This window comes from Oncorhynchus tshawytscha, linkage group LG13 (assembly GCF_018296145.1).
Source record: "Oncorhynchus tshawytscha isolate Ot180627B linkage group LG13, Otsh_v2.0, whole genome shotgun sequence".
Lineage (NCBI taxonomy): Eukaryota > Metazoa > Chordata > Actinopteri > Salmoniformes > Salmonidae > Oncorhynchus > Oncorhynchus tshawytscha.
In genome coordinates, this window is record NC_056441.1 from 25,784,218 (window position 1) to 25,808,376 (window position 24,159).

General features: G+C 44.1%; 1 protein-coding gene across 4 annotated transcripts in view; it reads left to right on the forward strand.

Annotated features, from left to right (window-relative positions):
• The window catches only part of LOC112264602 (thyroid hormone receptor beta), a 174,532-nt gene that overhangs the window by 82,142 nt on the left and 68,231 nt on the right, over positions 1 to 24,159 (forward strand). For all 4 annotated transcript variants that reach the window (XM_042295468.1, XM_042295470.1, XM_042295471.1 and 1 more), the window contains exon 2: positions 19,736 to 19,814. The gene's annotated coding sequence lies outside the window, so the exon portion shown is untranslated. The remainder of the gene's footprint in view (positions 1 to 19,735; positions 19,815 to 24,159) is intronic.

Sequence of the window (24,159 nt, forward strand, 5' to 3'; positions counted from 1 at the left end):
GGCTATATACAGAGTCAATGTGGAGGCTACATACAGAGTCAATGTGGAGGCTATATACAGAGTCAATGTGGAGGCTATACAAAGAGTCAATGTGGAGGTTATATACAGAGTCAATGTGGAGGTTATATACAGAGTCAATGTGGAGGTTATATACAGAGTCAATGTGGATGCTATATACAGAGTCAATGTGGAGGCTATATACAGAGTCAATGTGGAGGCTATATACAGAGTCAATGTGGAGGCTATATACAGAGTCAATGTGGAGGCTATACACAGAGTCAATGTGGAGGCTATATACAGAGTCAATGTGGAGGCTATATACAGAGTCAATGTGGAGGCTATATACAGAGTCAATGTGGAGGCTATATACAGAGTCAATGTGGAGGCTATATACAGAGTCAATGTGGAGGCTATATACAGAGTCAATGTGGAGGCTATATACAGAGTCAATGTGGAGGCTATATACAGAGTCAATGTGGAGGCTATACAAAGAGTCAATGTGGAGGTTATATACAGAGTCAATGTGGAGGCTATATACAGAGTCAATGTGGAGGCTATATACAGAGTCAATGTGGAAATACAGAGTCAATGTGGAAATATACAGACAGAATCAAATTTTATATGTCAGAGTCAATGTGGAGGCTATACAAAGAGTCAATGTGGAGGCTATATACAGAGTAAATGCTTGTGCTTATATTCAGAGTCAATGGGGTAATAAGAGTCAATGTGGAGGTCTAACTAACAGAGTCAAAAAAACTGGAGGTTATATACAGAGTCAATGTGGAGGCTATAAAGAGTCAATGTACATATACATAGTCAATGAGTGATGGCTATACAAAGAGTCAATAGGCAAGATACAGAGTCAATGTGGAGGCTATATACAAAGATCAAGTGGATGCTAAACCAAGAGTCAATGTAAAGTGGCTACAGAGTCACATGTATTACATAAGGTCAATGTGGATGATATAGTACAGAGTCAATGTATGCATATGAGATGAACAATGTAGGCTATATAACATTATATAAGGTAGCATTGTTTAAAGTGGCAGTGATATATTTACATCATTTGGAGGCTATATCCCATGATCAAAGTGGCTGGAGTAGAGTCAGTGTCATTGAGTCAGTGTGGAGGCTAGCCACTCAGAGTCAATGTGGCTGTTTAACAGTCTGGATGGCCTTGAGATAGAAGCTGTTATTTCAGAGTCAATGTGGAGGCTTTATACAGAGTCAATGACCTGGAGGCTTCTGGATGGCATGTGGAGGTATACAGGCAGTGTGGTGGTTATGTCCAGAGATCTTTATGGCCTTCCTGTAGCATCGGGTGGTTAGGTGTCCTGGAGTCAAGGTGGAGTTTACCCCCGGTGATGGAGGTATATACAGAGTCAACCCTCTGGAGAGCCTATACAGAGTCAATGTGGAGGTTATATGCAGAGTCCAGGAGGCTATATACAGAGTCAGGATGTCGATTGGCATCTGTAGAGTCAATTTGGAGGCTATGGTGACAGAGTCAATGTGGAGCCAGAGTCCTGAGGTTGAAGAGGCGCTGCTGGCGGCTATATACAGATGCTGTCAATGTGGAGGCTATTTGTCTGTGATGTGTATGCCGAGGAACTAAAATAAAACTTGCTACCCTCAGAGTCAACTGGAGGCTATTCCAGAGTCAATGTGGAGGCTATTACAGAGTCACAATCATCTCCTTAGTTTTGTTGAGGCTTACAAAGAGTCAATGTGGAGACTATACAAAGAGTCAATGTGGAGGCTATATACAGAGTCAATGTGGAGGTTATATACAGAGTCAATGTGGAGGCTATATACAGAGTCAATGTGGAGGCTATACAAAGAGTCAATGTGGAGGCTATATACAGAGTCAATGTGGAGGCTATATACAGAGTCAATGTGGAGGCTATACACAGAGTCAATGTGGAGGCTATACAAAGAGTCAATGTGGAGGTTATATACAGAGTCAATGTGGAGGCTATACAAAGAGTCAATGTGGAGGTTATATACAGAGTCAATGTGGAGGTTATATACAGAGTCAATGTGGAGGCTATATACAGAGTCAATGTGGAGGCTATACAAAGAGTCAATGTGGAGGTTATATGCAGAGTCAATGTGGAGGCTATATACAGAGTCAATGTGGAGGCTATACAAAGAGTCAATGTGGAGGCTATATACAGAGTCAATGTGGAGGCTATACAAAGAGTCAATGTGGAGGTTATATACAGAGTCAATGTGGAGGCTATTACAAAGAGTCAATGTGGAGGCTATACAAAGAGTCAATGTGGAGGTTATATACAGAGTCAATGTGGAGGTTATATACAGAGTCAATTTGGAGGTTATATACAAAGTCAATGTGGAGGTTATATACAGAGTCAATGTGGAGGCTACATACAGAGTCAATGTGGAGGCTATATACAGAGTCAATGTGGAGGCTAGATACAGAGTCAATGTGGAGGCTATATACAGAGTCAATGTGGAGGTTATATACAGAGTCAATGTGGAGGCTATATACAGAGTCAATGTGGAGGCTATATACAGAGTCAATGTGGAGGTTATATACAGAGTTAATGTGCGGGGGCACCGGTGTCGAGGTAATAGAGGTAATCAAATCAAATCAAATGTATTTATATAGCCCTTCATACATCAGCTGATATCTCAAAGTGCTATACAGAAACCCAGCCTAAAACCCCAAACAGCAAGCAATGCAGGTGTAGAAGCACGGTGGCTAGGAAAAACTCCCTAGAAAGGCTAAAACCTAGGAAGAAACCTAGAGAGGAACCAGGCTATGTGGGGTGGCCAGTCCTCTTCTGGCTGTGCCGGGTGGAGATTATAACAGAACATGGACAAGATGTTCAAATGTTCATAAATGACCATCATGGTCGTAAAATAATAAGGCAGAACAGTTGAAACTGGAGCAGCAGCACGGTCAGGTGGACTGGGGACAGCAAGGAGTCATCATGTCAGTTAGTCCTGGGGCATGGTCCTAGGGCTCAGGTCCTCCGAGAGAGAGAAAGAGAGAATTAGAGAGAGCATATGTGGGGTGGCCAGTCCTCTTCTGGCTGTGCCGGGTGGAGATTATAACAGAACACGGCCAAGATGTTCAAATATTCATAAATATGATATGTACATGTAGGTAGAGTTATTAAAGTGACTATGCATAGATAATAACAGAGAGTAGCAGCGGTCTAAAAGAGGGGGAGGGGGGCAATGCAAATAGTCTGGGTAGCCATTTGATTAGATGTTCAGAAGTTTTATGGCTTGGGGGTAGAAGCTGTTTAGAAGCCTCTTGGACCTAGACGTGGCGCTCCGGTACCACTTGCCTTGAGAACAGTCTATGACTAGGTTGCCTGGAGTCTTTGAGTCCTTCCTCTGACACCGCCTGGAATAGAGGTCCTGGAAGGCAGGAAGCTTGGCCCCAGTAATGTACTGGGCCGTACGGACTACCCTCTGTAAGTGCCTTGCGGTCGGAGGCCAGGCAGTTGCAATACCAGGTAGTGGTGCCACCTGTCAGGATGCTCTCGATGGTGCAGCTGTAGAACCTTTTGAGGATCTTAGGACCGATGCGAAATCTTTTCAGTCTGCTGAGGGAGAATATGTTTTGTCGTGCCCTCTTCACAACTGTCTTGGTGTGCTTGGACCATGTTAGTTTGTTGGGGATGTGGGCGCTGAAGAACTTGGAGCTCTCAACCTGCTCCACTACAGCCCCATCGATGAGAATGGGGGCTTGCTCTGTCCCAGTGCATATTCTGTATGTTGCCTCAGGCCAGGGTCTATCCTTTGTGAATGTTTATTATTTATATAGAACAGAATAGGCCTGTGTGACAAAGATTTAGTATAAGCCCTGATTGTTTTTTTGTAAAGTCTATAGGTTCATAGGGTCAGACCCATTTGTTAAACATGCTTCCCATCTACAGCTCTTATGTCTTTTGTCTCTGTATTGCCTCAGGTCATGTACTCGCTCATACAGCATGCTGTGGTTGGCAGATGTGGTCCAATCCCTGACCTTTGAAATGGCCGTATTTTAGATCACACGTGATGTAGTACGAGCGTTTGTTGTCAAACACTGGAGTGTACTACACCGTACAGAAACCCTGGGTTCAAATAGTATTTGTTTTCTTGCAAATCCGTAATCTGCTCTTGATTGAGCCTCCCCAACCATATGGACCCTCTTTCGTTAGTAACAGAGTGCATCTCCATCTCTTGTAGCGTTGCTGAGTGCAGTAGGTCCTGGTCAAAAGTAGCGCACTAAATCAGAATAGGGTGCCGTTTGAGAAGCACTGTCTGCCTTAGAACAAGGTCAAGTTCTATAGGCCCTTTACTTTGTTCCTCTCTGTCTGTTTTGTTTTGTTGTAGGCCTCTGGGTCTTCTGACTCCACAGTCTCTCTCTGTGTTTGTTTACTGATGAAGCACGCTTTTATCTGTTTATAACTGGCTATTCAGCTCTCTCTCCACCCCTTTCTCTCTCTCTTTCACTCTGCACTCCCCCTATATCTCTCCACCCCTTTCTCTCTCTCTTTCACTCTGCACTCCCCCTATATCTCTCCACCCCTTTCTCTCTCCCTTTCACTCTGCACTCCCCCTATATCTCTCCACCCCTTTCTCTCTCTCTTTCACTCTGCACTCCCCTATATCTCTCCACCCCTTTCTCTCTCTCTTTCACTCTGCACTCTCCCTATATATCTCCACCCCTTTCTCTCTCTCTTTCACTCTGCACTCCCCTATATCTCTCCACCCCTTTCTCTCTCTTTCACTCTGCACTCCCCCTATATCTCTCCACCTCTTTCTCTCTCTTTCACTCTGCACTCCCCCTATATCTCTCCACTCATCTCTCTCTCTCTCTTTCACTCTGCACTCCCCCTATATCTCTCCACCCCCTCTCTCTTTCACTCTGCACTCCCCTATATCTCTCCACCCCTTTCTCTCTCTCTTTCACTCTGCACTCCCCCTATATCTCTCCACTCAACATCTCTCTCTCTTTGGTTATGCTGTGGCCTCTAGAGTCCTACGCCATTCCATCCTTCTCCCATCTGTTTGTCCACATTAGACAGTGATCTAGCGGTTGTTTCCCCAAAGCAACTCAGTCCCTCCGTTTGTTATGGGATCCCCAGGAATGTTCTGTAGATTGGAGTTTGATACAACCCTTGATCAGAAGCCTTTATAACTGAAGAAGAGCTTTCTGTCAATATTAGAGTCATGAGAATGTATTTCTTCTAGGGACTGCACCATTTATTTTATTTGCATGTTGAAGTTAATATGGAGCCGTAAGGACAACAAGCCGGTTAGGAACCTGTTTAGCTCAGTGAAAACAATCATGTGATCTAACGCATTCATCACTGACTGTGTCCCAAATGGCCAACACTATTACCTATATAGTGCATATAGACTTATGACTAGAGCCATCTGCACTATAGTGAAAAGGGTGCCATTTGGGAGACAATCACAACCTTTATAATGTAATGAACACGATGGGAGACAGAGAGCTGGTTTCAAGCGCAGGGCGCAGCAGGTGTTTATTGTAAAGGACCACAGGAGGAGGCAGGTAGCTGGGTCCAGCGGCAGAAGGTCATACACAGGGGGTCCAAAAGGCAACAGTACAGGCAGGGAAACGGCTAGTAACGTAGTCCGGGAGATCAGGCAATAGGTTGATAACAGGAAATCCGATAGGCTAAAGTACAGGCAGGGAATAGGCAAAAGGCGTCATAAGTGAGGTAGGCCAAAACTATCATACACGGGAGGAGTAAATTAAGGGAAGAAACAGAGCTCTGAATAGATGTGTCACAAAACAAACAATACCTCACAATGATGGGGTGCAAAGAACTGAACTCAATAGTGTGTGATAATGACATACAGGTGTGTGAACAGGTGATTAGAATTCAGGTGATTGGGATCTGGAGAGTGAGCTGCGTTCAGGGGATCTGTGTGTTTGAGAGTGTGTTGGAAGCAGACATAATGCATTCAGCCCTCCCTCCGACTCATTCAGCCCTCCCTCCGACTCATTCAGCCCTCCCTCCGACTCATTCAGCCCTCCCTCAGACTCATTCAGCCCTCCCTCAGACTCATTCAGCCCTCCCTCAGACTCATTCAGCCCTCCCTCAGACTCATTCAGCCCTCCCTCAGACTCATTCAGCCCTCCCTCAGACTCATTCAGCCCTCCCTCAGACTCATCCAGCCCTCACTCAGACTCATCCAGCCCTCACTCAGACTCATTCAGCCCTCACTCAGACTCATTCAGCCCTCCCTCCCAGGTCATCTCTTTGTGGGTTAAGGCCCGCACTGCCTGAATGATTTTAGCGGTCTTGTGCAACGATTTTGCCATCCCAGATGTCATTGGCAAATTCTAAGGTCTGAGTATGTACACAATAATACGATTATTTTGAATAGTCAGATTAATATAATAGTTTGATTTTAAACATTTACAAGAAGAAAAATATCCCTAAAAATATTGTTTAGCCTATGTGACATCTGAAATCAGGCTACCTGATGGGATTTTGATGAATGCACAAAATCGCCAATCAAAATAAACATGATAGCCTATTTGATTCTAAGTTCGGACATAAAGTTAGGATGTACTGTCAAATTCTATGAAACGATGTTGGCAGTCAGCATACCAATTGCATGCTCCCTCAAAACTTGAGACATCTGTGGCATTGTGTTGTGTGATAAAACTGCACACTTGAGTGTCCTTTTATTGTCCCCAGCACAAGGTGCCTCTGTGTAATGATCATGCAGTTTCACCATCTTCTTGATATGCCACAGCTGTCAGGTAGATGGATTATCTTGGCAAATGATAAAATGCTCACCAACAGAGATATAAATACATTTGTGCACAACATTTTTGTGCATATGGAACATTTCTGGGATCTTTTATTTCAGCTCATGAAACATGGGGCCAACACTTTACATGTTGTACTTGTAAAGTGGGGGTGTTGCACATGTTGCATTTTTGTTCAGTATACATTGGAACCAGCCATTAAGTCTAACTGAAATGCCACTCTGACTCCTGAGGAATGTGGTATTTCCCATTAACACATAACTTACACAACACAGCCTAATCATTTGTACACTCTTATAAAAAAAAGGTTCTATCTAGAACCCAAAAGGGTTTTCCTATGGGGACAGCCTCAGAACCCTTTTGGAACCCTTTTTTCTAAGAGTGTGGTGAGTCAGTAGGTGTTTGATTAAGGTAGAAATGAGAACACTGAGATTAGGAGCTTATATAAATACATGATCCAGTACCACTACTGTATGCCTGTAATCGTTAAAGTTTGGGGAGTTTCAGGATAAACAAAGAAAAACGAAATTGAGCTAAACACAGGCAAATTCCAAGAGGAAAACCTGGTTCATTCTGCTTACCACCAGACACTGAGAGAGGAATTCATCTTTCAGCAGGACAATAACCTAAAACACAAGGGAAATCAATACTGGATTTGCTTACCAAGAAGACAGTGAATGTTCCTGAGTGGCCGAGTTACAGTTTTGACTTAAATCGCCGTAAAAATCTATGGCAAGACTTGCAAATGGCTCTCTAGCAAAGATCAACAGCCAACATGACAGAGCTTGAAGAATACAAATAATAATAATGTGCAAATGTTGCACAATCCAGGTGTGGAAAGTTCTTAGAGACTTACCCAGAAAGACTCACAGTTCTCAGAGACTTACCCAGAAAGACTCACAGCTCTCAGAGACTTACCCAGAAAGACTCACAGCTCTTAGAGACTTACCAAGAAAGACTCACAGCTCTCAGAGACTTACCCAGAAAGACTCACAGTTCTCAGAGACTTACCCAGAAAGACTCACAGCTCTCAGAGACTTACCCAGAAAGACTCACAGCTCAGAGACTTACCCAGAAAGACTCACAGCTCTTAGAGACTTACCAAGAAAGATGATACGATAAAACTTGATGCGATGGCTAAAATTGGAACAATACCCATTTGACACAAGTTTGTGACAGACACATGAACGGGATGGCATACAAGACTCGCTGACACAGGCATTTTTCATTTCTCTATTCTACTGTACACCCCCCTCCTCCTCCCCTCCCTTCATTCATATATATATATTTTTTTGCCAAACAGCCTACCGCAGTATCCTTAAAGTCCCTGCGTTTGTCCTGAGTTGTCCTCGCCTTTACCCAGCATGCACTTTGGTGATTTGGGTGCTCTGTCAGAGCGGGTGCACGGTTTTGATGAGATGAGGGGAAGGAGGGAGGAGGTAGGGAGGCAGGAGGGATAGAGGAAGGACAGTGGAAGGCAGACGTTGTGATGCTGTCTGTATATGTGCTTCTCTCACACCAAACTACCCCACTCCCACCGCCCTCCTCCATTCTCTCCTCCCCCTCCTTCTACATCCTCTACCCTCCTCCTCCCATATCTCCTCCTCTCATCTCTCCTCTCCCAGCTCCCTCATCTCCCCTCCCTCCTCTCTCCTCTCCTCCCTCCTCTCATCCCTCCCTCCTATCCCCCTCCCCTCCTATCCCCCTCTCCCATTTTCCCTCTCCTCCCTCTCCCCCTCCCTTCTCTCATCCCTCCTCTCCCCTGCTCTCCCTCCTCCCTCATCTCACCTCTCCTCGTCCCTCCTCTCCCCCCTCCTCTCTCCCTTATCTCCCCCATCCTCTCCTTCTCCTCCTCTCCTCATCTCTCCCATCTCCCTCATCTCATTCTCCCTTCTCTCATCCCTCCCCCACCTCTTCCCTCCCCCTCCTCCCTTCTTTCATCCCTCCTCCTCTCTCCCTCCCTCCTCTAGTCCCTCCCCTCCCCTGCTCTCTCCCCTCTCCTCGTCCCTCCTCCCTCCATCCTCTCCTCCCTCCATCCTCTCCCCTCTCCTCCCTCCCACCCTCCTCATACCTCTCCCCTGTTCACCCAAACTACATATTTACTCTATCATTCTGTCCCTGTAATTGTGTGCATGTGGATGAAAACAGAGTGCTACAAAGCAGAGTGGAGAACTGTGTCTGGGAGCGCACTGCACACAGTCCTCATCTGACCTGCACTCAGACTGGCACAGTAGCAAAAGGGAGGGATGAGGGAGAGAGGGACAGGGAGTGAGATGGAGAAATAGTGAGAGAGAGAATGAGAGGGCGGGGCTTGGGGAGCCAAAGGGGTTCATGCATTTTAAACGATTCTGCGCTGTTTATTTTGTCTAATGTCACAATGTTGTGCGTTCTCCACATGACTGGTTCTCCCTCTATCCCTCTCACTCTGCAGGTCAGATCAGGAGCTTAGTGCTACACACTATGATGATTTCAAATCCTGTACCAATTTGTAGCACAGAGGTCAGACAGACAGTCTCTGGAGGCTGCTACAGAGGGCAGAAGATCTATACTGTAGATCTATACTTCTGGTGAAGAAGAAGCTTTTCTCTGCTAGTGACTGACTATCCCTTCCTTGACAGCCTTCCTGCTACATTACTGGCAGCCATTTTGGGGCACATCAAACAGAATTAGCCACATAATCACCACAGTAATGGGACACAGGAGTAATGAGGCAGGAGCCTGGGCGAGGGGGGCCGGAGGATAGTTTGTAAATAACAAAAACAAATCACATCTGGGGTTTGAACTGGGGACTTCCTAAATCAAGATTGCTGTGTGTACTGGAATTCATCTGGTTCCCAGAAACACATTCAGTCCTTCTAGGAAACCTGTCTGTCTGCCCTCTGTAGCAGCCTCCACGTGACCTGTCTGCCCTCTGTAGCAGCCTCCACGTGACCTGTCTGTCTGCCCTCTGTAGCAGCCTCCACGTGACCTGTCTGTCTGCCCTCTGTAGCAGCCTCCACGTGACCTGTCTGTCTGCCCTCTGTAGCAGCCTCCACGTGACCTGTCTGTCTGCCCTCTGTAGCAGCCTCCACGTGACCTGTCTGTCTGCCCTCTGTAGCAGCCTCCACGTGACCTGTCTGTCTGCCCTCTGTAGCAGCCTCCACGTGACCTGTCGGTCTGCCCTCTGTAGCAGCCTCCACGTGACCTGTCTGCCCTCTGTAGCAGCCTCCACGTGACCTGTCTGCATTCTGTAGCAGCCTCCACGTGACCTGTCTGCATTCTGTAGCAGCCTCCACGTAACCTGTCTGTCTGCCTTCTGTAGCAGCCTCCACTTGACATGTCTGTCTGCCTGTTGTAGCAGCCTCCACATGGTCATGATAACCTGTCTGCATGTTGTAGCAGCCTCCACATGGTCATGATGACCTGTCTGTCTCCATGTTGTAGCAGCCTCCACATGGTCATGATGACCTGTCTGTCTCCATGTTGTAGCAGCCTCCACATGGTCATGATGACCTGTCTGTCTCCATGTTGTAGCAGCCTCCACATTGTCATGATGACTTGTCTGTCTCCATGTTGTAGCAGCCTCCACATTGTCATGATGACTTGTCTGTCTGCCTGTTGTAGCAGCCTCCACATTGTCATGATGACCTGTCTGTCTCCATGTTGTAGCAGCCTCCACATGGTCATGATGAACTGTCTGTCTCCATGTTGTAGCAGCCTCCACATGGTCATGATGTCCTGTCTGTCTCCATGTTGTAGCAGCCTCCACATTGTCATGACTTGTCTGTATGCCTGTTGTAGCAGCCTCCACATGGTCATGATGATTGAATTGTCATGTAAGGTATTTTTAACTAATTTCACCAGTGTTTTAGGTCAGCTACAGCACTGCAGCATATTTTTAGGATACTTTGTAATCTTAGTTCTGCTTTCAGGCATTCATTGTATAGTAGACTGCAGGACAAGCTGGGCTTCAATCTTCAGAGGAAATAACACCTTTATTAGATGGCCTAACCAGAGATTATATGCAGAGAAATGTAAAGTAGAAAACTCATTTTTAATTTGGAGTAATATGGGGTTGAATCCTAACTGAAAATACATCAAATCAAATGTTATTGGTTGTGTACACAGATTAGCAGATGTTATTGATCACTCAGGATGACATCTGCTAATCTGTGTAATGTCTTGAGATGTTGCTTCAATACATCCACATAATTTTCCTCCCTCATGATGCAATCTATTTTGTGAAGTGCACCAGTCCCTCCTGCAGCAAAGCACCCCCACAAAATGATGCTGCCACCCCCGTGCTTCACGGTTGGGATGGTGTTCTTCAGCTTGCAAGCCTCCCTCTTTTTCCTCCAAACATAAACGATGGTCATTATGGCCAAACAGTTCTATTTGTGTTTCATCAGACGAGAGGACATTTCTCCAAAAAGTACGACCGTAGTCTGGCTTTTTTATGGAGGTTTTGGAGCAGTACCTTCTTCCTTGCTGAGTGGCCTTTATAGATATTTTTGTACCCGTTTCCTCCAGCATCTTCAGAAGGTCCTGTTGTTCTGGGATTGATTTGCACTTTTCGCACCAAAGTACGTTAATCTCTAGGAGACCGAACGCGTCTCCTTCTTGAGCGGTATGACGGCTGCCATGGTGTTTATACTTGCGTACCATTGTTTGTACAGATGAACGTGGTACCTTCAGGCGTTTGGAAATTGCTCCCAAGGATGAACCAGACTTGTGGAGGTCCACCATTGTTTTCAGAGGTCTTGGCTGATTTCTTTTGATTTTCCCATGATGTCAAGCAAAGAGGCACTGAGTTTGAAGGTTGGCCTTGAAATACATCCACAAGTACACCTCCAGTTGACTCAAATGATGTCAGTTAGCCTCTCTGACCCACTGGAATTGTGATACAGTGAATTAGAAGTGAAATAATGTCTGTAAACAATTGTTGGAAAAATTACTTGTGTCATGCACAAAGGAGATGTCCTAACCAACTTGCCAAAACTATAGTTTGTTAACAAGAAATGTGCAGAGTGGTTGAAAAATAAGTTATAATGACTCCAACCTAAGTGTATGTAAATGTCGGTCTTTGAAGGAAACATTCAATATTTGTTGTGCAGATTTCGGGGGTGTATTCATCGTCTTAAACTATATTTGTATATTCAGTTCTTATGAAATAACTTGGATGTGACATGACATTTAAATAGCTAAAATGAATTATTTCAATCTCTCATGTCAAGATTATTTGTAGCGTTACAGAATCATTGTAGACTCAAATGGATATAATATTCTAATACGTTCCATTTGTTGCTTGATGAAGAACTTTAAAGCCTGGAGTGTTTTTAAGTGCTGTGCATCAGATGTAGGAAAATAAGAGATGAATGCCAAGCTCTCCTCTGAATCATTGAGTAACCCTTTCAAATATAACTCAATCACCATGGAAACACAGGGAAATTATAGAGTTGATCTCTCTCATATATATATATATATATATATATATATATATATATATATATATATATATATATATATATATATATTAGCCTATTTACTATTATGAGCTCCCCCAACAGGGAATGGCAGCTCAATGAAAATCTTTATTGAAAAGCGTTGTGCATTTACTTGTACTATTAGAGAGCGAGATAGATGTTTATACAAGTGATCACTGTTACTAGAAGAGGAATGGCTAACCCAGTCCTTCTGGCACTGAACTAATGGAGTTGAGAAAACAAAGAAACAAGTAGTCTAGTTTCCTTTCCTCGTGTTCGTTCCTGTGCACTTCATTGGCCTGCTTCCTACAGTACCCAACTGTGTTGTTGTTTGTCTGGTTCCTTTGAGCTGACAAATGAACTAGGAAGCCTTATTGTTTTCCTTTGGCACAACTTCAAACACAACCTGGCTCTTTACCGGCCGACCGACACGGAGTCCGTTTTATAGCAGCATTGAGCGTTTCATTGAAACGCTTTCTACGAATCTCAATTTCTCAGTAACGGCCTCGCCCACTTTAAGAGCCAGATTGGATCAGACTAGGGCTGGGCAATATACTGTACCAGTCAAAAGTTGACACCTACTCATTCCAGGGTTTTTCTTTATTTTTACTATTTTCTACATTGTAGAATAATAGTGAAGACATCAAAACTATGAAATAACACATGGAATCATGTAGCAACCAAAAAAAAAGTGTTAAACAAATCAATATATTTTATATTTGAGATTCTTCAAAGTAGCCACCATTTGCCTTGATGACAGCTTTGCACACTCTTGGCATTTTCTCGACCTGCTTCATGAGGTAGTCACCTGAAATGCATTTCAATTAACAGGTGTAGCTTGTTAAATAGTGAAATTTCTTTCCTTTTTAATGTGTTTCAGTCAATTAGTTGTGTTGTGAGAAGGTAGGGGTGGTATACAGAAGATAGCCCTATTTGGTAAAAAAAACATGGCCAACAGATCAAATACGCAAAGAGAAACATTAGTCCATCATTACTTTAAGACATGAAGGTCAATTAATCCAGAACATTTCAAGAACTTTGAAAGTTTCTTCAAGTGCAGTCACAAAAATCATCAAGCGCTATGATGAAACTGGCTCTCATGAGGACCGCCACAGGAAAGGAAGACCCAGAGTTACCTCTGCTGCAGAGGATAAGTTAATTAGTGTTACCAGCCTCAGAAATTGCAGCCCAAATAAATGCTTCACAGAGCTCAAGTAACAGACACATCTCTACATCAACTGTTCAGAGGATACTCTGTGAATCAGGCCTTCACGGTCAAATTGCTGCAAAAAAAAACACTACTAAAAGGACACCAATAAGAAGAAGAGACTTGCTTGAGCCAAGAAACACGAGCAATGGACATTAGACCGGTGGAAATCTGTCCTTTGGTCTGATAAGTCATAAGGAAAAGAGCCAACAAGTGCTCAGCATATCTGGGAACTCCATCAAGACTGTTGGAAAAGCATTCCAGGTGAAGCTGGTTGAGAGAATGCCAAGTGTGTGCAAAGCTGTCATCAAGCTACTTTGAAAAATCTAAAATGTATTTGGATTTGTTTAACACCTGATTTGAACATCTGAACAAAGTGGACATGCTAACATGCTGTTCAAACAGTTGGAGACTAACAGAACGGTGTGTTCATAACAAGTCAACTGTTTTGCCTTGTTAGCTAGCAAATAGATCCAAGTTTGCTAAACTTGAAATATAAAGATTCCTATAAAGATTAGCTTGCAACACACTACTACGTGGGATTTTGCTTGAGAGATTGTTTATGAGACCTGTGTCAATTTTCTATGAGACCTGTGTCAATTTTCTATAATCCCTGCTACAAAAAGTTAGTCGTTATTAGTGAATGTGCATTATCCATGGTTCTGGTAAAAAAAAGTTTACAAAAAGGGCATTTTCATAGACAGACTTGAAAGCCAGATCAGTGATTATTGCAACAAAAAAAAATTCAGGTTAAACTCTTTTTATAAAATAATTCAGTTATTAGTACATCTTATGGTTGTGGAAGGCTTATATCTAGCCTAGGTATAATATTACAAGCCCTGAATTCATTAGATAGCAATGGCACCGGAGAAGGCTGGTGTTTTTTTAGTTTTGAAAAAAACTTATTTTGTGCATAATGTTGCCGCTACTGTCTCTCTTGACCGAAAATAACTTCTGGACATCAGGACTCAGATTACTCGCAACTGACTGGCAGAATCCTTTTTTCCCTTTAACGAGTCTGACGCGCCCGACATGAATGATATACTGCCCAGATCCCCGTGATTTGCGTGAAGAGGAGGCGGAGAAAAAGGGGCAAGAGGGCGAGCTGCCTTCAGGAAATTCAGTCGATCGAATAAACCCCCATTTCCTTCCATTCTGCCATCAAACATGCAATCTTTGGAGAATAAAATCGATGACCTAAGAGGAAGATTAAACTACCAACGTGACATTTAAAACTAACATCTTATGCTTCACGGATTCGTGGCTGAACGACGACAGTATCAACATACAGCTGGCTGGTTATACCCTGTGCTGGCAGGATAGAACAGTAGCGTCTGGTAAGACAAGGGGTAGCGGACTGTTTTTTTGTTGTTGTAATTAACAGCTGGTGCACGATATCTAAGGAAGTCTCGAGCTATTGCTCGCCTGAGGTAGAGTATCTCATGATAAGCTGTAGACCACACTATCTACCTAGAGAGTTTTCATCTGTATTTTTTGTAGCTGTACATACCACCACAGACTGAGGCTGGCACTAAGACAGCATTGAATGAGCTGTATTCCACCATAAGCAAACAAGAGAACGCTCACCCAGTGTCACGCCCTGACCTTAGAGATCTTTTTATGCTCTGTTTGGTTGGTCAGGGTGTGACACGGGTGGGAAACTCTATGTTCTTTGTTTCTATGTTTTGGCCAGGTATGGTTCTCAATCAGGGACAGCTGTCCAACGTCGTCTCTGATTGGGAATCATACTTAGACAGCCTTTTTTTCCTTTTTGTATTGTGGGTAGTTGTCTTCATTTAATGCATGTATAGCCTTACGGAGCTTTACGTTTGTTGTTTATTGTTTTGTTGGCGACATTTTAAAATAAAGAAAAATGTACGCTCACCGCGCTGCACCTTGGTCTGGTCATTTCCACAACGACACTGATCGTGACACCCAGAGGGCAGCGTTCCTAGTAGCCAGGGACTTTAATGCAGGGAAACTTAAAACTGTTTTACCAAATTTCTATCAGCATGTTAAATGTGCAACCAGAGGAAAGGAAAAAAAAAAAAAAAAACTCTGGACCACCTTTACGCCACACACAGAGATGCATACAAAGCTCTCTTGCCCTCTATTTGGAAAATCTGACCATAATTCTAACCTCCTGCTTACAAGCAAAAATTAAAGCAGGAATCACCAGTGACTAGTTCAATAAAAAAGTGGTCAGATGAAGCAGATGCTCAGCTTCAGGACTGTTTTACTAGCACAGACTGGAATATGTTCCAGGATTCCTCTGATGTCATTGAGGAGTACACCACATCAGTCATTGGCTTCATCAATAGTGCATTGATGACGTCGTCCCCACAGTGACCGTACATACATACCCCAACCAGAAGCAATGGAGCTGCCACTTTCAAGGAGCGGGACTCTAACCCGGAAGCCTATAAGAAATCCCGCTATGCTCTCCGACTAACCATCAAACAGGCAAAGCGTCAATACAGGACTAAGATCAAATAGTCAACCTGTCCCTGTCCAAATCTGTAATACCAAGATGTTTTAAGCAGACTACCATAGTGGCTGTGCCCAAGAACACTATGGTAACCTGCCTAAATGACTACCATCCCGTAGCACTCACGTCTGTAGCCCTGAAGTGCTTTGAAAAGCTGGTCATGACTCACATCAACACCATTATCCCAGAAACCCTAGACCCACTGCAATGTGCATACCACCCCAACAGATCCACAGATGATGCAGTCTCTATTGCATTCCACACTGCCCTTTCCCACCTGAACAAAAGGAGCACCTATGTGAGAATGCTATTCATTGACTACAGCTCAGTGTTCAACACCATAGTGCCCTCAAAGCTCATCACTAAGCTAAGGACCCTAGGACTAAACACCTACCTCTGCAACTGGATCCTGGACTTTGTGACGGGCCGCTTCAGGTGGTAAGGGTAGGTAACAACACATCCGCCACGCTGATCCTTAACACAGGGGCCCCTCAGGGGTGCGTGCTTAGTCACCTCCTATACTCCCTGTTCACTCATGACTGCACGGCCAGGCACAACACCACCTACACATCGGCAAACTTAATGATGATCAGGCCTATAGGGAGGAGATCAGATTCCTGGCCGTGTGGTACCAGGACAACAACCTCTCCCTCAATGTGATCAAGACAAAGGAGATGATTGCGGACTGCAGGAAAAAAAGGACCAGGCACACCCCCATTCTCAACGACGGGGCTGCAGTGGAGCAGGTTGAGAGCTTCAAGTTCCTTGGTTTCCACATCACCAACAAACTAACATGGTCCAAGCACACCAAGACAGTCGTGAAGAGGGCACGACAAAACGTATTCCCCCTCAGGAGACTGAAAAGATTTGGTATGGGTCCTCAAATCCTCAAAAGGTTCTACAGCTGCACCATTGAGAGCATCCTGACTGGTTGCATCACTGCCTGGTATGGCAACTGCTCGGCCTCCGACCAGTAGGCACTACAGAGGGTAGTCCGAACGGCCCAGTACATTACTGGGGCCAAGCTTCCTGCCATCCAAGACCTATATACCAGGCAGTGTCAGAGGAAGGCCCTAAAAATTGGCACACTCCAGCCACCCTAGTCATAGACTGCCGTGGGGTAGCAGAGAGAACAATCTGTACCGTACTGCTGCTCTTTAATTAATTGTTACTTTTATTTCTTATTCATATTTTTTCCAACTGCGTTGTTGGTTAGGTGTTCGTAAGTAATTATTTCACTGTAAGGTCTACACCTGTTGTATTCGGTGCATATGACTAATAACATTTGGTTTGATGATTACTGATAGGCCTTTTTTAAAATAGAGTGTAATTTGACCTTTAATTGTACAACAAATAAAAACATTATGAAAATCTATATATTGTGAATCTTCCAGAAGTTTGAAAAAAATGGGAGATATGATTTTTAGGCCATAATAGCCCAGCCCTAGATCAGACATGACTCGCAGAGAAATACTGAGTCATAAGCGAGAGAGAGAGGAGAGAGAGAAAGAGGGGAAGGAGGGATAGCGGGAGAGAGAGAGAGAGGGAGAGGCAGAGAGGCCCCAGTGAAATAGAAAGAAGAGGTTGTGAAGTCCTCTAGATCAGATCCCACAAGTCCAAAATGTTGGACCTGTTCAGAAATGGACCATCCAGAACCAATAAATAATCACTTTCAAATATAGAGACCCGAAAACAACTAGACCCATTCCTGTATAGGCCTGGTCGGATCAAGACACGGTCCAATCAGAGTGAGGGAAGCAACAGAAAACTACATTTTTTAGCTACTTTATTAACCGGACACTCTAGCAGGGGTTGTGCTGTGTGTTTAGGCTACTGTGAGTGACATGGGGAACAGGGAGGAGGGAGGGAGAGATGAGACAGAAACCAACCATGCTGACTTGCGCTATTGTAGACTAATAGCTGACATAGCTAGGTTATTTATCATCCAATATGATTACAAAGTACCTGTCTTGACTGCATCAAACCAGGATAAGCTAGCTAGCTAGGCTAATTGAGGCTGCATGCGCTTTCGCGTCCTACACAGTTACAAACAACTCCATTCAGAATAATAAGTACAGCTGTTGGTTGTTGTAGCCTATCCTCCTTTAACTTTTATTCCGTCATTTTAATTCCATTGATTAGATATCTCCTAACTTTTGCAACACAGAGGCTCTATGGCTGTAGCTTATTGCCGCTTTGATGACTTCTGATTTGCCATCAACAAGCTACACACTCCACTCTCGTGAAAAGCAGGAGTAGCAGCATAAATTATACAATCTCTCTCGCTACTGCAGCTGTCACATTAAGATCTGTACAGGTCCTCCCAGACAAGTCAGTTAAAATTACACATACCTGAGGTCCTGTGACAATATATCAGATCCGACCCCTACCGTGACATTATTTAGAACGCACTTGGGTTCGAAAATCGGGTTATTCAGGTACAGGTGGTTCAAATCAAATCACATTTATATAGCCCTTTGCACATCAGCTGATATCTCAAAGTGCTGTACAGAAACCCAGCCTAAAACCCCAAACAGCAAGCAATGCAGGTGTAGAAGCACAGTGGCTCGGAAAAACTCCCTAGAAAGGCCAAAACCTAGGAAGAAACCAAGAGAGGAACCAGGTTGTGGGTTGGCCAGTCCTCCTCTGGCTGTGCCGGGTGGAGATTATAACAGAACATGGCCAAGATGTTCAAATGTTCATAAATGACCAGCATAGTCAAATAATAATAATCACAGTAGTTGTCGAGGGTGCAGCAAGTCAGCACCTCAGGAGTAAATGTGAGTTGGCTTTTCATAGCCAATCATTAAGAGTATCTCTACCACTCCTGCTGTCTCTAGAGAGTTGAAAACAGCAGGTCTGGGACAGGTAGTACGTCCCCCCTTACAAACTACTGCAGCATAAATATTGGAGGCTGAGACAGGAGGGGTTAGGAGACACTGTGGCCCCATTCAATGATACCCCCGAACAGGGCCAAACAGGAAGGATATAACCCCACCCACTTTGCCAAAGCACAGCCCCCACACCACTAGAGGAATATCTTCAACCACCAACTTACCATCCTGAGACAAGGCCGAGTATAGCCCACAAAGATCTCCGCCTCGGCAAAACCCAAGGGGGGGGGGGGCACCAACCTTTAGTCTGCTCCCCTCTACTTTCTGCAGAAGTATTTATGATTATATATGTTCAACACAAGAGGTTAATGATGCCGTAAAGCATGTCTGAGAGCTTCAATCCTCTGCTTCTGCACCTGGCTCCTCCCTCCAACTCCACACATCCAGCGTGTCGCTGCACATATGTCTTCATATACTCTTTTTAAAGCCTAGTAGTTGCAGTGCCTTCATACGTGTTACTGTTAGCCAGTGCTTGAAGTGGAATGAAAAAAGGTGCCAGTACACAAACAGTAGAACGTTTAAAGTGTCAGTACTTGCAGCGGCCCAATTCATTAGACTGTGTGTATTTGTGAGTGTAGAGTTCAATGAAAACGGCCAATGCTTTCCTCCCTTAAATGGAGATCTTTCCAAAGCCTTCTACATCCTCGCTGTCCCTAATGTATTGTTTTTGAAAAATGTTCTAAAACTATTTGCTTGGTAGTACATGTATGCGTTTATGCATGTGCTTTAATCCCTTGCTGAGGATTAGGCCTATCCATGGACATTGTTTTGGATTATAGCACCACAAACGTCTACCTCTTTGTACGTATTTGAATGTAAACACTTATGATTGAGACATATGGTCTTGATGAGCCCAGGCACCAGTGTGTATAATAGAATCTGATATTTCTCCTCTGGTTCTTGTTCTTCCAGGGCTCTGTCTGGTGGGGCTCGGCAGCTCCTCAACCCGGCCTGGAGACTCCTCGGCTCCCTCCCTCCCTACCTCCCTCTGGTAAGAATGGCCTTTTGTTGCACAATGCTCAGACAGCTAGCCAGCGTCCAACACCTCAAACACACATACGCACGCACACACAGCCTCACAGCATGCCAGGGTCTCCTCAGCTCTGCCAATACAGAGAGGAAAGAGGAGACCGCAGCCGTCAGCTTCACTTCAGCCCCTTTCCTCGGCCTCAGCTAAACAGCACACACACATGGTCAGAAATGGAATTAATGACTTAGCCCTTTTTATGGAAGCAGTACATTTGATTTTAAGTTGTCTGAAGGTGAGCCAATTAGTAGAGCTAACAGTGCGTCTGGCTTCAGACCAAGATCTGTTCTTTTGCTGAATGAACTCGGCATGTTCAGGTGTGAACCATGGGTTGGCTCTTTCATTCTTCATAGGAGCAAGTTTGTCAGATACGTTGATAAACATACTAGAAAAAGGTTCAAGAGCAAGTTAGAATGGTGAAGGTCAAGTGTTATAAGTTTCTCTTAGTGATACGGTGTGGTTTAGTTCTAGGCAACTGTGTTTCTGACAGACTATAGGACAGTGATCACTGAGGTCCATAGCAAATACACCACTAGTTGAGTATTTATGAGTGGGCTCAGAAATCAGTTGGACTAAGCTCAGATCAATACATGCTGATTTAAGACGATCAGACAAAGAAGTAAACCAATCGAGATGCAGATCCCCAAATTAGAGAATAAGTGGAACAGAGTCAAATGCCATTTCCATGTGTTTGATACCGTTCCATTTATTCCACTCCAGCCATTACAAATGAGCCCGTCCTCCTATAGCTCATCCCACCAGCCTCCTCTGGTGTGTGTGCCTAAATTAGTATCTGGGCTATGCTTTCTAAGAACCATATGGGGCCTGTTCAGGAATGGGGAAACATTACAGAACGATAGAAATGTCTGCAACAAACATGAATGTAGAATAGATAACAGGTACCATGCCAGCTCTAGTCATTACATTTCTATCTGCAATGTACGTTTAAGTTTGAACTATTCATCTCACTGAATACAATACACTCCCTGGTGTGCTGGATTAACACACACACTGGCTGGGTGAGGCAGTTCTCAGTCTCTGAAAGATGAGACCTGCCCAGCCAACTTCCTTATTCAGACCTGGACAACTACCTAGAGAACATTAGACCCTCAGACAATTACCTAGAGAACACTAGACCTGGGCTACTCACCAAATAGCACCCTGTTACCTGTAGTGCACTACTTTTTTACCAGGGCCGTTACAGACAGGGCGTTTCCAACTTCAAGAACCTGATTATTTTCAGTTATACCTGAGAGGAGTTGGTCACATTATTAAACATGAATGATCAAGAATTACCACTTTATTACTATTTAATTCACTTAGTATCTATCTCTAGAGAAATTTCTCTGATCGGCAGTCTGCTGTAATTCTGTTAACCACAACTGGAACTTTCAAGTTGTGCTCTTTCGCAACACTCCGCAGGGTTTCTCTGTACACTGCATGAGGCGACTGTAGGGTTTTGGTGACAGGCACGCACACTGTTTTCCCCTATTGGTTTAGCTTCATCTTAATGTAATATGATAAGGCTCCCAAACAAAAAGTGGCTCAGATTCTTTTATCAGCCAAATTATTTTGAATGAAAACAACATCTGGTGGCCTTGTGTGTGCGTGTGTGTGTGTGTGTGTGCCTTTATTATGGTATGTCTACGTTGTCGTGATGATGAGCGAGGCCATATTAAATAACACTATTAAACCCGAGCTTGGAAAATGAACTATCAGAACAAAACAAGACTTCTGCTCGTTGTGAAATGTTTTGTGTGACTAAGCTCCACGTTTGCTATCAAAAGGCCATCTTAGATAGGGGTACAACAGGCTGTTATGAAGGCACTGAGAATACAGCCACCAGTTGGTATGTTTATGTCATGGTGCATAATGACATTTTGCACTAATGACTAAATAATGACTCCAAAGGCAGACACCACGAACCTAAGGTAACTATAGGCCTAGCTATAGTGTTGGTGCCATTTTTTAAAATTTATTTTACCCCCTTTTTCGTCCCCAATTTCATGGAATCCAATTGTTAGTAGCTACTATCTTGTCTCATCGCTACAACTCCTGTACGGGCTCGGGAGAGATGAAGGTTGAAAGTCATGCGTCCGATACGCAACCTATCCAAGCCGCACTGCTTCTTAACACAGTGCGCATCCAACCCGGAAGCCAGCCGCACCAATGTGTCCAAGGAAACACCGTGCACCTGGCGACATTGGTTAGCGCGCACTGTGCCTGGCCAGCCGCAGGAGTCGCTGGTGCACGATGAGACAAGGATATCCCTACCGGCCAAGCCCTCCCTAACACGGACGACGCTATGCCGATTGTGCGTCGCCCCACGGACCTCCTGGTCGCAGCCGGTTACGACAGAGCCTGGGCGGGAACCCAGAGTCTCTGGTGGCACAGCAGTACAGCGCCCTTAACCACTGCGCCACCCGGGAGGCCCTTTGGTGCCATTTTTTGTAGTCAACTCTCTCACTGGTGCTTTGAAATAGAATAAGTCTTGACTCACTAAATTTACTGCAGCTAACATCCACCTAGGGCACAATTTCTTCTGATTCAGCCAACTGTTCCCACCTTAGTCCTGGACCCATTTCATATCGGCAAAAGCTTTTACATACATAAAAATGCACAAAGTATTAATTTGTACAGATTACTTGGTTTGCCAAAGATTACATTTTTTAATCCATTTGTGGGCAGTTATTCAGCCCTTATTTTGTAAGTTGTTCTGGCTAAGAGTGTCCGCTGCAGCCGAATCACAACAATGTAATGCATTTTAAATGGACCGTGTCTCAATTCAATTTAAGGGCTTTTTTATCATTGCTAAAGTGAGTGAATTAGATAGACAAAAAAGTGAAGTAAATAAAAATTAACAGTAAACATTGGCGTTACGAATCCCTTTATCCCGGCAGTCTAGGGTGGATGTATCAAGACCCGTAACAACTCACGCAAAGTGTAGTGACAAAGTAACAGTGAGAACAGAATAACCACAGACAACTAATATCTACTGTCAAACACTCAGGGTTTATTTTTAAACACACTGTAAAGGGGGGCAGGAAAAGGGGCTGAGCTGGAGCCAATGAGAGAAACAAATATCCCCCTAAGCTAGACTACTTCACCAACAGCTAACTAACCAAAAATACAGTGGGTGGTCCACCCAGTTCTATCTAGTGTTCTTAGACAAAGTATTCCGACGGGTAATGTATGCCCATGGGTGACTTGTCCTGGTACCCCCTTTTCCCACCATCAAACAAACACCATAACAAAACCAATACTCACAGGTGGGGACAAAGTGACATGTAGTTTCAAAAACAAAACAAGAGCTCTGCAGACAGATGGCATTGACAGAGAGATTGAGCTCCTGAGAAAACAACTGACAGGGTTTTTAAACCAAGGGAAAGGAAATGTGATTGGGTAATGGCAACAGGAGGTGTGTCTTCTGATTAGCGACTGATTGATGACTGATTGGGGAATGATGATTTCCACCTGTGAGGGGAGAAGGAGAGAAAAGAAATACACACACACAGGATACACACAGAATACCTGTATCCGTAACAATTACACTCACAGAAGTTCCAAAAGAATAAAGACATTACAAATGTCATATTATGTATATATACAGTGTTTTAACAATGTTTTCTACATTTTATTTCACCTTGTACAAATGGTTAAAGTACAAATGGTTAAAGTACAAAAGGGAAAATAAATAAGCATAAATATGGGTTGTATTTACAATGGCGTTTGTTCTTCACTGGTTGACCGTTTCTTGTGGCAACACATCATAAATCTTGCTGCTGTGATGTCACACTGTGATATTTCACCCAGTGGATATGGAAGTTAATCAAAATCGGGTTCGTTTTCAAATTCTTTGTGGATCTGTGTAATCTGAGGGAAATATGTGTCTCTAATATGGTCATACATTGGGCAGGGGGTTAACGAAGTGCAGCTCAGTTTCCACCTCATTTTGTTGGCAGTGAGCACATAGCCTGTCTTCTCTTGAGAGCCAGGTCTGTCTTCGGCTGCCTTTTGCAATAGCAAGGCTATGCTCACTGAGTCTGTACATAATCAAAGCTTTCCTTAAGTTTGGGTCAGTCACAGTGGTCAGGTATTCTGCCACTGTGTACTCTCGGGTTAGGGCCAAATATCATTCTAGTTTGCTCTGTTTTTTTGTTAATTCTATCCAATGTGTCAAATCTTTTTGTTTTCTCATGATTTGGTTGGGTCTAATTGTGTTCCTGTCCTGGGGCTCTGTGGGGTGTGTTTGTGTTTGTGAACAGAGCCCCAGGACCAGCATGCTTAGGGGACTCTCTCTCTCTCAGCA